Source organism: Pseudorca crassidens, chromosome 10 (genome assembly GCF_039906515.1).
Source record: "Pseudorca crassidens isolate mPseCra1 chromosome 10, mPseCra1.hap1, whole genome shotgun sequence".
In the NCBI taxonomy this organism is placed as follows: domain Eukaryota; kingdom Metazoa; phylum Chordata; class Mammalia; order Artiodactyla; family Delphinidae; genus Pseudorca; species Pseudorca crassidens.
The window spans coordinates 56,711,020-56,724,069 of record NC_090305.1 but is presented as its reverse complement, the minus strand read 5'-3'; the positions used below and the strand labels follow the sequence as shown (position 1 = coordinate 56,724,069).

The 13,050-nt window shown below is 37.5% G+C and overlaps 1 long non-coding RNA gene across 1 annotated transcript in view; it reads right to left on the bottom strand.

Moving 5' to 3' along the window:
* Positions 1 to 4,597: 4,597 nt before the first annotated feature.
* The window catches only part of LOC137233080 (uncharacterized), a 149,362-nt gene continuing 140,909 nt past the window's right edge, over positions 4,598 to 13,050 (bottom strand). The window contains exon 4 of the long non-coding RNA XR_010947286.1: positions 4,598 to 4,711. This is a non-coding gene — a long non-coding RNA (uncharacterized lncRNA). The remainder of the gene's footprint in view (positions 4,712 to 13,050) is intronic.

Genomic DNA, 13,050 nt, shown 5'->3' with positions numbered 1-13,050 from the left:
ATCTGCATTGCTACTACTTCTGCTCTTGCCTTGCCATCTTTTAAGAGAAACTGCAACATCCTCTTCATTAATTTTCTTGCCTCCTGTCTTAGCCCTTCACAATGCCTTCAGAGTATTCTATCTAAAAAGCAAAACTTACCATGCCATTTTTTTTTCTTTCTTTTTTTTTTTTGGCGGTACGCGGGCCTCTCACTGTTGTGGCCTCTCCCGTTGTGGAGCACAGGCTCCGGACGCGCAAGCTCAGCGGCCATGGCTCACGGGCCCAGCCGCTCCGCGGCATGTGGGGTTTTCCCGGACCGGGGCACGAACCTGTGTCCCCTGCATCGGCAGGCGGACTCTCAACCACTGCGCCACCAGGGAAGCCCCCATTTTCTTTTTTTAAAAAACTTTTTAAATTGGAGTATAGCCGATTAACAATGTTGTGACAGTTTCAGGTACACAGCAAAGGGACTCAGCCATACATATATATGTATCCATTTTCCCCCAAACTCCCCTCCCATCCAGGCTGCCACATAACATTGAGCCATGCCATTTTCTTATTTAAAACCCTTTGAACACCCTCCACGATCCAAGTTCTGTCATGTGGCATTCAAAGCCTTCTACTATTTGACTAACAATTATAGAGTATTTATTGGTTGTCAGGCACTGTTCTAAGCACTAGATATATTAACTCATTGATTCTCATAACATTCCTAGGAGGGAAGTATTATTTGATCACTAACTTACTTTCAAATTTCAAAACTTGCCATTCCCACTACATATTGTATATATGTAATGTGGTTTATAGTTCATGAGATTTTATTCGTATTTCTTCCTCTGCTTAGTATGACTTCCATTTGCTTCCCATTTCATCTTCTTAACTGGCTATTCATCATTTACAACTCATTTCAGGTATGTTATTAGCTCCCCCAAAACCTGTTTTTCCCTTTCTCCCAAAGGTGGGAAAAGAGTCTTTGTCTAAACTCCCATAACACTTTACATAAAATCTGAACGATATTCACATGCTGAATTGTCATCACCTCTTTATGGACATATAATTAGTCTGAGTCTCCAAGGACAGGGACTATGTTTTATTCTGTATCTACATTTGTATTCCACCCATTCCCAGCAAATGCCCACTGGATGCCTATTGAATAGAATGGGTACTTTCCTGCATATTCATGAAAAAGAATATTTACATGGTAAATATGATTGACCACTAGTGTAAAAAGTATGTCGGCAGGGGTGGGAAAGAAAAGGAGTTAGGGATTAAAGTAGAGGAACTGGTTCAAATCAGGTAAAAGTCATGAAAAGCCATATTTTTGAGGCAAGTTTTAAAATACAAGAAACAGATAAAAGAGAGAAAGAGAAAAAAATTATTCCAGTGGCTAGTTTTCTGTGAGGTATTTGGAAGATGTTATTCGGAAAAATGGAAATAAAATAGATTTTACCAAGGTATAGAGAAAATATTTGGAAGAATGGTTGTATTGAAATAACCAAGTGGTGAAGTATCTTAAATAGTAGCCATAGGAGAATTAGTGTTATTACAGGCAATATGGTGCCACTTAAGTTCTTGCACCAGGCAGGAGACTGACTAAGAAGGCAATTAAGAAAGATCATTAAGCAGCTGTCAGGTAGATTAGACATTAAAGATTATAGGAACAAGGAGAACAGACAAGAATCTATTGCAGACTGTAAAAATAAATTGTGGTATACTTATATGACAGAATATTATAGAGCAGTGAAAAAAAAAAACGAACTGGAACTATATATACATCACAATGGAAGAATTGCCAAAGAATAATTCTGAGAGCAAAAACAGCACGACAACATTTACATAAAATGTAAAAAAATCAGTTATTTTTAAGGAAACAAATATGAACAAATGTTTATACTTTAATGGTGAAAAGTCATGTATGAGAAAGGAAAAGAATAAATTCAGGAGATCAGTTGCTATTTATAGAAAAAGAAAGAATACGCTTGCAGAACTGTACACAAGGGTCTTCAACTTTTTTCTACTGTTTTGTTTCTCACCCTCAACAGTGTGCATATTAGGTATTTAGTCTCAATATGCTTTATAGAGCAGACATATTTTATAATAGTAATAAATAGTCAGAATACAATGGAAATGTATTTTAATATATTCTATTGCAAATACAGCTGTGGGTAGAAAGGGAAAGAAAAGATCCATGAATTATTATAAGGGGAAAAAAGGAGTTAAGATCTTTAATGAAGCATTTCAGGTCAACAAAAGTAAAGAAGAATGAAGACAGTAGAACCACTTAGGCAACTGACATCTTGGTGAGACAGTTTCATATTCCTAGTAGAGTTATGACATTTAGATATAAAGATATTTTAGAGACAGCAAGGAACATACAACTGTTGAAAGAAAATTGGATATAATCTGAGCACAGGCAATAGCTGAAAACATGTGAGTAGTGAGTTCATTGAGGGACAGAAGAAGAAAACCAAAGGGCCTTGAAACACTGCAGAGTTAGTGAGCCTGGCTGAAAGGAAAGCCGGCAAAGAAAAAGTGTGTTTATTTGTTGGCAAGGGCTCCAGAGAGAAGTCAGCTCTTTATTGAGTTCGAACATAAGGAGAAATACCCAAGAATGTAAGCCTTTCATCACATTTTGTTTCATCTGTCACTGTATTTACTTTTCCTTGAGAATTTAAATGGAGAGAGATCTGAGTGAATTTGAAATTTGCTATTTTATAATGTTAAGTCTAAAGCTTCTAAATAGTTCTGAAAAATCATCAGGTCGGTTAGAGATTTATTTAGAACACTTTAAAATGTGCCTGTCTCTTAAGTTTCAAGCCACTCTTTCCTCTTCTACACATTATCACCTACATTTGACTTTCAATAAGAATAAGAAAACTATGATTGTCACTAATATGTGTTGGGAGGTTTCTATATGACAAGAAAAGCACAAAACTTGTATATAGATGATCTCATCTAACCCTCACAACTTTATAATCAAGGATTTATTTAATCCACAACTGCTTTTTAGCAATCGGTTTCTATTATGTGCAGACACTGTCCTAGGTGCTGAAAATAATTCCTGCCCATACGGAGCTTATATTCTTGTGGGAGGAGAGACCATAAATAAAATAAATTAGTATAATATAACATACAGTTTTATTATATTTGTATTGACACAAATAATGAGGGAAAGGGGGTTGAAAGTTCATGGGGGTGGTGTTTAATTTTAAGTAGTACGATCAGAGAAGGTCTCATTGTGCCACTGATTTTATTAAAGCCTGGAGGAGATAAGGAAGTCAATGGTAATAATGATATCGGAAGTGAACTCACAGCAGAGGAAAAGACAAGAACAAAAGCTTATACCCCAACAGCATGAAGCCTGATTGTCTGGGGTGTGACCTCAGGGCAGGGAGAGTAGTAAGAAATGGACTTGGAGGAGAGGGGGGGGAGCGGAGGGGAGAGGAATCCTGGAGAGGCCTGGAAGCCCTTTCAGGGAATGGTGCCTTTACTTTTAGTGAGATAGGAAGGCTCCATCAGGCTCTGAGCAGAGGAGTGGCCTGATTTGAGTTCTATTTTAGCAAGATCAGTACAGGAAACAAGGGCAGACATAGCAGTGCCCAGGGAGGGGGCAAGTGGGAGTTGCTGATGACTTAGACCAGGGTGGGAGCTGTGCAAGCTGGAAGAAGTGATATTTTTCTGGCACAAAATGTTTTGGTTGTGATGGGAATAGGAAATTGCTCATTAATGCATATGTGATTTTGAGGCTAGCATGCTTGTAAGGTCCTATCTGATGGATTAAGTACTCTTTTTTTCTTTCTTTAAACCATTGGGAAACCATCATTTGTTCCACATGCTATGGCTACACTGCATGCAATGACCTCCATCTGTTGCATATAGATCACTGCACAGTAAATTCCTTTCTATTCTTTTTTTCATTAGACAACTGCAATAAAATTAATTCTAGTGGCTGGTTACACTGCCATTTTTATGATGTCAAAACAATGTCTCACTTTACTAAAGAAGTTAAACAGGAAAGTCTGATCTTGTGGAACTATCCTTCTATGGTGAACTATCACTGCATAAATAAGCATATGTTGCTGATAATTTAATACAGTTGCAGATCTGGGGTGAATTTGATCAAGTTGACATTAAAACATGCCCTACTAGTGTCAGTCAAGTTTGTCTGCCTGCATATCAATAGATAAATATTGTTACTGTGGATATTCACTTGGCATCAAGATAATCACAAATACCAATCAAATGTAGTCACTAGAGTTATGAGGTCACCCCTGGTAATAAACTGGCCAGATGGATGATCCAGGATATCCCTTTATATCTTTTTAGACTAAATTCCACAGAAAATATAAAAATAAATTATAGTGCTAAGTTCAGATAATGATAAATATCTTACTGGTGCTTATAAAAGCAACACGATATTTTGTTATGATATGATTCTTTCTTCTCAGAAAGCAGTTGCTATATTAGTCATATATCACTCCAATCATACTATGTAACAAATTACCTCCAAAACTCAGGAGCTTGAAGTAGCAATCCTTCATTTCAGTGGATCTGCAGCACCTGAGGATCTGCTCCCCTTGGCAGGGCTTAGCAAGGCGGCTCTGCTTCAAGTTGCAGGTCAGCGAGTGAGCTAGGAAATACTGTTCCCTGTGTGTTTATCCTCCTTGAACAGGGGGCTAGTCAAGGCACCTTCTTCTCAGTGATGGCAAGAGTGCAGGAGAGCTGACCAACCTGAAAAGTTCAAGCAGGGGTGAGCTACAGCTGGTTGTACTTATTTACAGAGGTTGACTGTTGTATTTTTAGCCTTTTGTGAGTTGGTTGTTAAAAACAGCCATTATTAAAATTTAAATGATAATAAGTCACAATTAAATACATTACATTGTAACAAAGAGAAACAAAGATAAATATTTAAAATGTATCACTTTCTCATTATGTTTCTACATTCTCTTGGTATCTAGAATCTTAAGGTTATTTAGGTCTATTCTGTCTGTATGGTAGAAATACTACAAATGGTTATGTCTGTATGTCTCTTCCCAGCATTGCACTCACCAGTGTCTCCCAGGTAGCTTGAAAGTGGCAGTAGTGGGAGTATTGATACCATGGAAATTAGCAAATGCAACAAATCAGAACGTTTCTCCTCATGTTGTTAACAACTGATTCTCCACCCACGGCGTTTAATAAATTGAGAGTTGATTGTTGAACATTTTCAAGGAGAGCATTCATTTCAAGCCTTTGCTTGAATCAGGTCTGCAAATATCCCATCAGCCGAAATCAAGCAGTAATGAAACACGTTCTACCTTTAGTCAAAAGACTGCAAAAGGACTCAAAGGTACATCCAGGAAGAGGGATAAATTGTGGAAGTTCAATCCACCACAGTTAGGAAAAGGCACAAAAGCCATGTGGACAGGGAAGTCAGTGTTTCCCTGTATGAGTGAGTACAGATAACTTTGATTTTCCTCAAAAGCGACTATTCCTCATTATTGCTAACATTTCTTAGAGAAAATATTTAAAATTGACAATTTGGATTACAAAATAGATTCTTTTCTATTTGTACTTATAAAACACTGTTTAATTATGATGGCAGACAAACTTGAATAAGCTGGCAAGAGTTGCTTGTTTGTGATTCCTGAACTCTGATAAGCATAATTCCTAGTAAATTTTATTTCATTCTGAATCTATCATGTTCCACCCAAACCCTGACTCTTTCAAGATACTGCAAAGCTGACATGGTCTACGAGAAAAAACCTCTAAGCTTAACTCCATGAATTTAGTAGTCTTACTTTCCTTACATGCAGATTTGTCTGTTAATTGGAACTAGTATTCCCAGCTGCACTGAGAACGTTTTCTGAACAAAAGGAGGAGGACATCTTAAAAATTGCAGTGGAAGTCAAGGCAAACCATAATTTACATTTCAGAATATAAATGCCCCAGGGAAGCCTTCTTCCTCTGCTGCCTGGAACTTTGATTGGCATTTCAATAGGACTCCACCAAATTGGAGGTTGGTCCCAGGAAACCCATCCTCATGGTTTCCAATGACTGTAGTTCCAGGCATCTGATCTGAGAAAATAATGTCTCTGAGATCAGGACTTTAAGAAGTTCAGACATCCATGAAAGCCAATGAGAGCCAGAAAAGGAACCCAAGGAAGAGAGCAAGGACATAGGTCCTAAGGATTTGCATTAATAGATGCTTCACTCTGGAGATCAGATGTATTTCTAATTCAAGTTAATTCTGCTGGTATGGTTGTCAATAAAATGGCAAAGAGCAAATACATATCCCAGTCCTACCTCAATACTCATCCTCTCCAGAGATAATTATCTTCCATAATCTCTCTTTAAAGCATTATAAAAATGGCATCTTCTTGGATATATAAAATTCCTAGAAATTGCTGGATAAAAATTTTATTTTGGTTGTTAAAGTCTGGCCTCTTTAGCTCTAAAAATCATTTTTTAAAAAGAGAGAAAGAAATTGAGGTACTTCAGAGTTATTCTCAACTTCTCCCTATACTTAAAAATGGTCACAAAGTTCTATATCACTCCTTTTCTTTTCCAATTCTCCAAAGCATGTAGCTGGAAAACAGTAACCATGCTTTAACCTCATGTCTATTTTTTTCTTTTGTTGCTTGTGCTTTTGGTGCCATATCCAAAAAAATCATCAGCAAGACCAGTGTCAAGGAGATTTTTCTCCTTTTTATTCTAGGAATTTTACAGTTTCCAGCCTTACATTTAAGTATTTTTTTTTTAATTGAAGTACAGTTGACTAATAATATTATAATTAGTTTCAGGTGTACAACATAGTGATTTGATATTTCTATAGATTATAGTCCATATTATTATAACATGTTAACTATATTCCTTGTGTTGTACTTTACATTTTGTAACTTATTTAATTTATAACTAGTAGTTTGTATCTCTTAATCCTCTTCACCTATCTTGCCCCTCCCCCAACCCCTCTCCTCTGGTAACCACCAGTTTGTAGTGTATCTATGCCTTTACTTCTGTTTTGTTATACTTACTCATTCATTTTTTAGATTTCACATATAAGTGACAACACAGTATTTAACTTTCTCTAAGTTTTTAATCCATTTTGAGTTAATTTTGTAACTGGTGCAAAAAAGCATCCAGTTTCATTCTTTTTTTTCTTTTTTTTTTTAAGATTTAATTTTATTATTTTTGGCTGCGTTGGGTCTTCGTTGCTGCGTGCGGGGTTTCTCTAGTTGCGGCGAGCAGGGGCTACTCTTTGCTGCGGTGTGAGGGCTTCTCACTGCAGTGGCTTCTCTTGTTGTGGAATACGGGCTCTAGGTGCACAGGCTTCAGTGGTTGCAGCACATGGGCTCAGTAGTTGTGGCTCACGGGCTCCAGGGCACAAGCTCAGCAGTTGTGGTGCACAGGCTTAGTTGTTCCGTGGCATGTGGGATCTTCCTGGACCAGGGCTCGAACCCATGTCCCCTACACTGGCAGGTGGATTCTTATCCACCGTGCCACCAGGAAGTCCCAGTTTCATTCTTTTACCTGTGAACATTCAGTTTTCCTATCGCCATTTGTTGAAGAGACTATATTTTCCCTACTAAGTATTCTTTACTCCCTTGTCAAATATTAGTTGCCTGTATGTGTGTGGATTTATTTCTGGGCTCTGGATTCTGTTCCATTTGTTTTTCTGTCTTTTTATGCCAGTACTATACTGTATTGATTACTATAGGTTTGCAATATACTTTGAAATCAGGCATTGTGATACCTCCAGCTTTGTTCTTTCTCAAGATTGCTTTGGCTATTGGCGGGGGGTGGTGCTCTTCTGTGGTTCCACACAAATTTTAAGATTGTTTTTTCTCCTTCTGTAAAAAATGCCATTGGAATTTTGATAGAATTTTGAATCTACAGATAGCTTTGGATAGTATAGACATTTTAACAATATTAATTCTTCCGATCCATGAGCACAGAATATATTTCCATTTATTTGCATCTTCTTGAATATTTTTCATCAGTGTCATAGTTTTCAGTGTACAGATCTCTCAATTACTTGGTTAAATTTGTTCCTAAGTATTTTATTGTTTTTGATGCTATCACAAATGGGGTTATTTCTTTTTCAGATAGCTAATTTTTAGTGTATAGAATTGCTACGGATTGTCATATGTTGATTTTATATCCTGCTACTTTACTGAATTCATTTATTTGTTCTCACATATTAAAAAATTGCTTTTGTGGAGTCTTTAAGGTTTTCTACATATAAAATCATGTCACCAGACAATTATACATTTTCCTTCCCAATTCTGATGCCTTTTATTTCATTTTCTTGCCTGATTGCTGTGGCTAAGGCTCCCAGTACTGGTGAGAATGGGCAAACTTGTCTTTTTCCCCATCTTAGAGGAAAAGCTTTCAACTCTGATTCCTCTGGCATATATTCTGCATGTTGAGATTGTTTTATTTTTTCAATTGCATTAGTTATGCACTCATCTTTCTATTTGAGATTCTCCTGTGCATGCAGTTTGATCTACCTTCAGCAATCTTGGAAGAAAGAAAGGACATGCTTCTCATGGGTATACACAAGTAGCTTATGTGTGGGTGTATGTGTTCTCTTTTCCTCTTTTTTTTTTTCTACAGGGAGCATTTGCTTGCCTCACTGGTCTCAGTGCTTACACTCACTGCTCTGGTTGATTAGAACCAGCTTGAGACATGGAGTTGGGGGCCACTTGCTGAGTTATTTAAAAGTTAAACACATCCTACACCTGGTTCTCTGTAATATCTAGACTGAAAATACCAATGGAGTCACTATCTCCGTTTACTGTCATTTTTCACAGAAGTACTCTCCTGTGTTTGTTTTAGCATGCTGTCTCCTTAATTAGTTGGGTCCTATCAAAGTTTCATCTCTTAGAGTCTATACTTGTAAAACATTAATAAACTGAAACCTCAATTAGAGTTGAGAGACCAGAAGAGGGAACTTTCATGCCCTGTGCTGAGGGTGGAGCCCAAGAGGAAGAAGAAAGAGTCCCCTTCTCTCCTGACAAGGGCTCAGCCAATGAAAATCCATGAGCTCTTTGTTTACTACAGCCCTCCCAACTTCCTTTTCCTCTCTATAAAAGGGTTCTCCTTTCCTTCCTGTGTGGGAACTTGCCATGAATATAGACCCTGAGTTGCAATTCTCTGCTGATCCTGAATAAATCCATTTTTGCTGCAGAACTATCTGAAAATCTATTTGTTTTAGGTCAATGAACTCCAACTTTGACATGTTTTAAGGGTTAGAATATGAGGAGGCAGGAGATGTGCTTAGCCCTCTATATTGATCCTAAGCCAGTATTGCAAAATGTATAAGCATAAGATACATTAGTGATTGTGATAAAGATAATGATGAAGAGGATGCTTTATTTTGGTTTACCATTACTCTAATCAGAATGGATATTCAGCTAATATGCACCAGGATATCCACACTAGCTGTATATAACCAGCATCTATTTTGATTGGTTCCTGCCCATGCCATGCTTGCTGTTAAATAATGTAAATATCATATTTAGCTGTGATGCTTGCAAGGTACACAAAGAATAATCTGGAAAAGCTGGTAAGGAAATAACACTTCGGAAGTTCTTGCCCTTTTAAATTGGTAGAGTTGCCGACATCTTGTTTCTCTGCCTATTTGCTACAGGAATCTATTAAGGAGAGGAGAATGTGCCTGTCCATTTGATAGGAAGCAAGATGTAGTGCAGGCACACTAGACCAAAATAAATCTCTCACTGATGTATTACTAAGCCTTGGTTTTCATCCACTAGACCCACAAAAACGGACTCATGTTTTTTTTCCCTTCTAGGTATCTATTATGACAAAGCCTAAGGTCTATATTGCCCCAAACTTTAAGCAAGCTATTCCCACATAAACCTGCCATCTTTACCCACTGAGATGAGATGCAAATATCTGATAGGATTAAATACCTTTCTTAGGATATCACTTTCTTGTTTTAGTCTTCACCCTTTGACTTTATTCTTTAAAAAGATGTGTTTTTTTATTTTTGAATTTTATTTATTTATTTATACAGCAGGTTCTTATTAGTTATCCATTTTATACATATTAGTGTATATATGTCAATCCCAATCTCCCAATTTATTCTTAATGTCACATGAATGCAATTTTATTTTTTGGAAGATGGTCAGGGTCTGCTGACCATCCTTACACACAGACTGCCTGGAGCTAACTCTAAGTACAGCTCCAGGGGTTAGAGATAAAAAATAATAAAAAAGTGAGCAAGGGTTTATGTGTTGGCATGTCAAATTTCTAGGCAACCAAAGGAAAAACCTGGAAACATTATTTTATCTGTAATAATGAAAGCTTGAGGTCTTTGGGACACAGGAGGTGGTTAAAAGGGCCTTCAAATTGCAGGCTTGGAGATTTCCTCAAAATGCCTCCTCCACAGCTGTCCTCTTAATGCACCTGTCAGAGGCTCCACTCTGTTCTGTAATGGTTTTTAAAATGTCATACTCCCATGTAAAGATTTTACCCCTTTTTCTCTAAGCAAATTTTGCTGAAAGCAAAACAAAATAGGCCTTTGAAGTGGGGGAAAAAAATCAAACGCCTAAGACATAAAAAGGAAAATTTCAAATTTGGAAGATTAATACCAACTTTAGGACTGCATTTTTGGGGACCAGCAGTGTCCAGTAAATTCTGATGACAGTCTGATGGCGCTTGAAACTGGACACTGAAAATAGCACACTTGCAGATAGGACACTTACAATATTGATAATATTGCAGATTATCAATATTCACCAATATGTTAATCTTGAAGCTCTAACAACTGCTTCCAATTTCGGTTAAACTAATCTCTTCAAGCAGTGGTTCTCAAAAGTGTGGTCCCTGCACTAGTAGCAACATCACCTGGGAGCCATTAGAAAAGTTCATTCTCAGGCCCTACCCCAGACCTACTGAATCAAAAACTCTGAGGGTTGGCCTTGCAATCAATTTTAATGAACTTCCCCACAAGATTCTGATATCTCAGAGAATCATCCCGGGAAGAATGTCATCCAAGGTCACAGCCATGGTACTCTCCCTTTGGATATCTCAATTTCCCCTATGTATAGTGTTTCTCTGGGTAAGTAAACAATGTTCATATAAAGCTGCAAAGGACTGGCAGAGATTTCTAAAGTACCAGGAACTGGGAGTGTGGGCAAAGCTTGCTATTTGGCCAATAATCCTGGGCCTGCCCCATCCGGGGACTTTGACCTCTATACAGACGAGACATTTGGCTATTAGAATTTCTCTGTCTCTGCTCCTCCAGCTCCCAAACCTGCTTCTGGCCTCATCCTCACTGGGTGACCAGCCTGAACTCCCTTCCCCCACTGGTTGGTGTTCTGGTTTGTTTTCAACTCTGCTTGCTTCCTTCATTTTCCCCATCACTCCTTCTATCAGCTCTCACCATGGAAACAAGCCCTGAATCAGCGGGAGGTCTAAGAGGCCAGCATTTCCCAGGGAGGGTGATTAACACTGTTCTGTCCATTCCCAATCCATCTGTATTTAAATTTAAAATCTGTCTTCTGGTGTATCTAACACAACTGCCATTTCTGGAATGAAGAAACGGATTGAGAGAAGCTCAAAAAAAGAAAAAAGTCCCAAGGTGACACAATTCTCAAATGCTTGATGTGGAAACCAAACCTATTTTTACCTGCCTGTAAATTTCTTGTTGCCATCCCTCACCACACTCTCTCAGATGTGTTAGGCTCCTGTTTTGTCTGTAAGGTCTGTACTGTACTTCTGGTTTGTATGGACAGAAATTTAGGGCTTGAAAATTATAGGTGTTGCTGAGTTTGCCTAGTTCTATTTATAAACGAAACACAGCCGATGCTTTCGTTTCAGATACAGATCACAGAAAAAAGGTAAAACAGTTCTTAATCACTTGCCATTTCTTTCCTCTTCTTTCACAGAGGACTGTGTTACTTTTTCATCCGCACTTTAAAAATACCCTTTGGAAATGCCATTGAAGATGAAGGAAGGAGAGAAAGATGGGGTTTATCCTGGTACGCTTTGCAGGTCAAATATAAAACTAAGGACAGTGGCACATATAAAAAGGAATATATTTTTTCTGCTTTAATCAACGTGTGAGTAAGGCAAAAATTAATTAATATTTTTTAAGTTTAAAATAAGGGTGCACCAACTGAAGTCAAGTTCAGGAGTCTGAGTGGTGAGAACGATTCTAATATGAGAATCTGTATAAATGACATAGAGTGAACCCAAATACCTTCTTGGATTAGACTCTCAAAACTGTTTTTACCTCTCCTTTCCAATCAGAATCTGCACTTAAGAGGAAAAAATGAATAAAACTGTTTGGTTCTCACTCAAAGGAAATAAGAAAATAAGGATGCAAAACAAAACAAAACAAAACAAAAAGGAATATGTTTGGATATCTTTACCTCTCCAGAGGCAACAGCCCAGAGAAATGGGCTTAAAGCTACAGCAAAAAAGATTTGAGCATGACTTGGTCAGAAAGGAAGGCCTAGGGTTGCTAGTTGTTTTTCCAGTGTTTTTTTTTGGTTAATAAATCTGGCTAAAACTACTCCAAAGATGACAAATGCAAGAGACAAAGAGACATATACAAAACTTGTGAATGGGGGTATGAGAAATGAAGCCACAGGAGACAGCTAAGAAATAAGACACAAAGGGAAGTTTGTGTATATTACATCAATGTCTCTTTTTAATGGATGAGGCATACAAAGACTGGTGAATGAGCTGTCTTCAGCCTTTCCTTTTCATACATATGGAGCACAAGGGAAAAAAAAAAGACTGTGTATATCTTGGTGTTCTCTTCCATATAAACATTGGAATCAGTTTTTTGATATCCACAAAATAACTTTCTGGAATTTCAATTAGGATTGTGTTAAATCTATAGATCAAGTTGGTAAGAACAGATATCTTCACGATATTGAGCATTCCTAAACAAGCACATGGAAGATCTCCCCATGGGTTTTGTTCTTTGGTTTCTCTCATTAGGGTTTTATAGTTTTTCTCATATATTTATGTGTACGATACGTAGTATCATTCCTATAGTATCATATGTATACATATATAACACATATTTCTGTATTTTTTGTTTCATTTTTCTC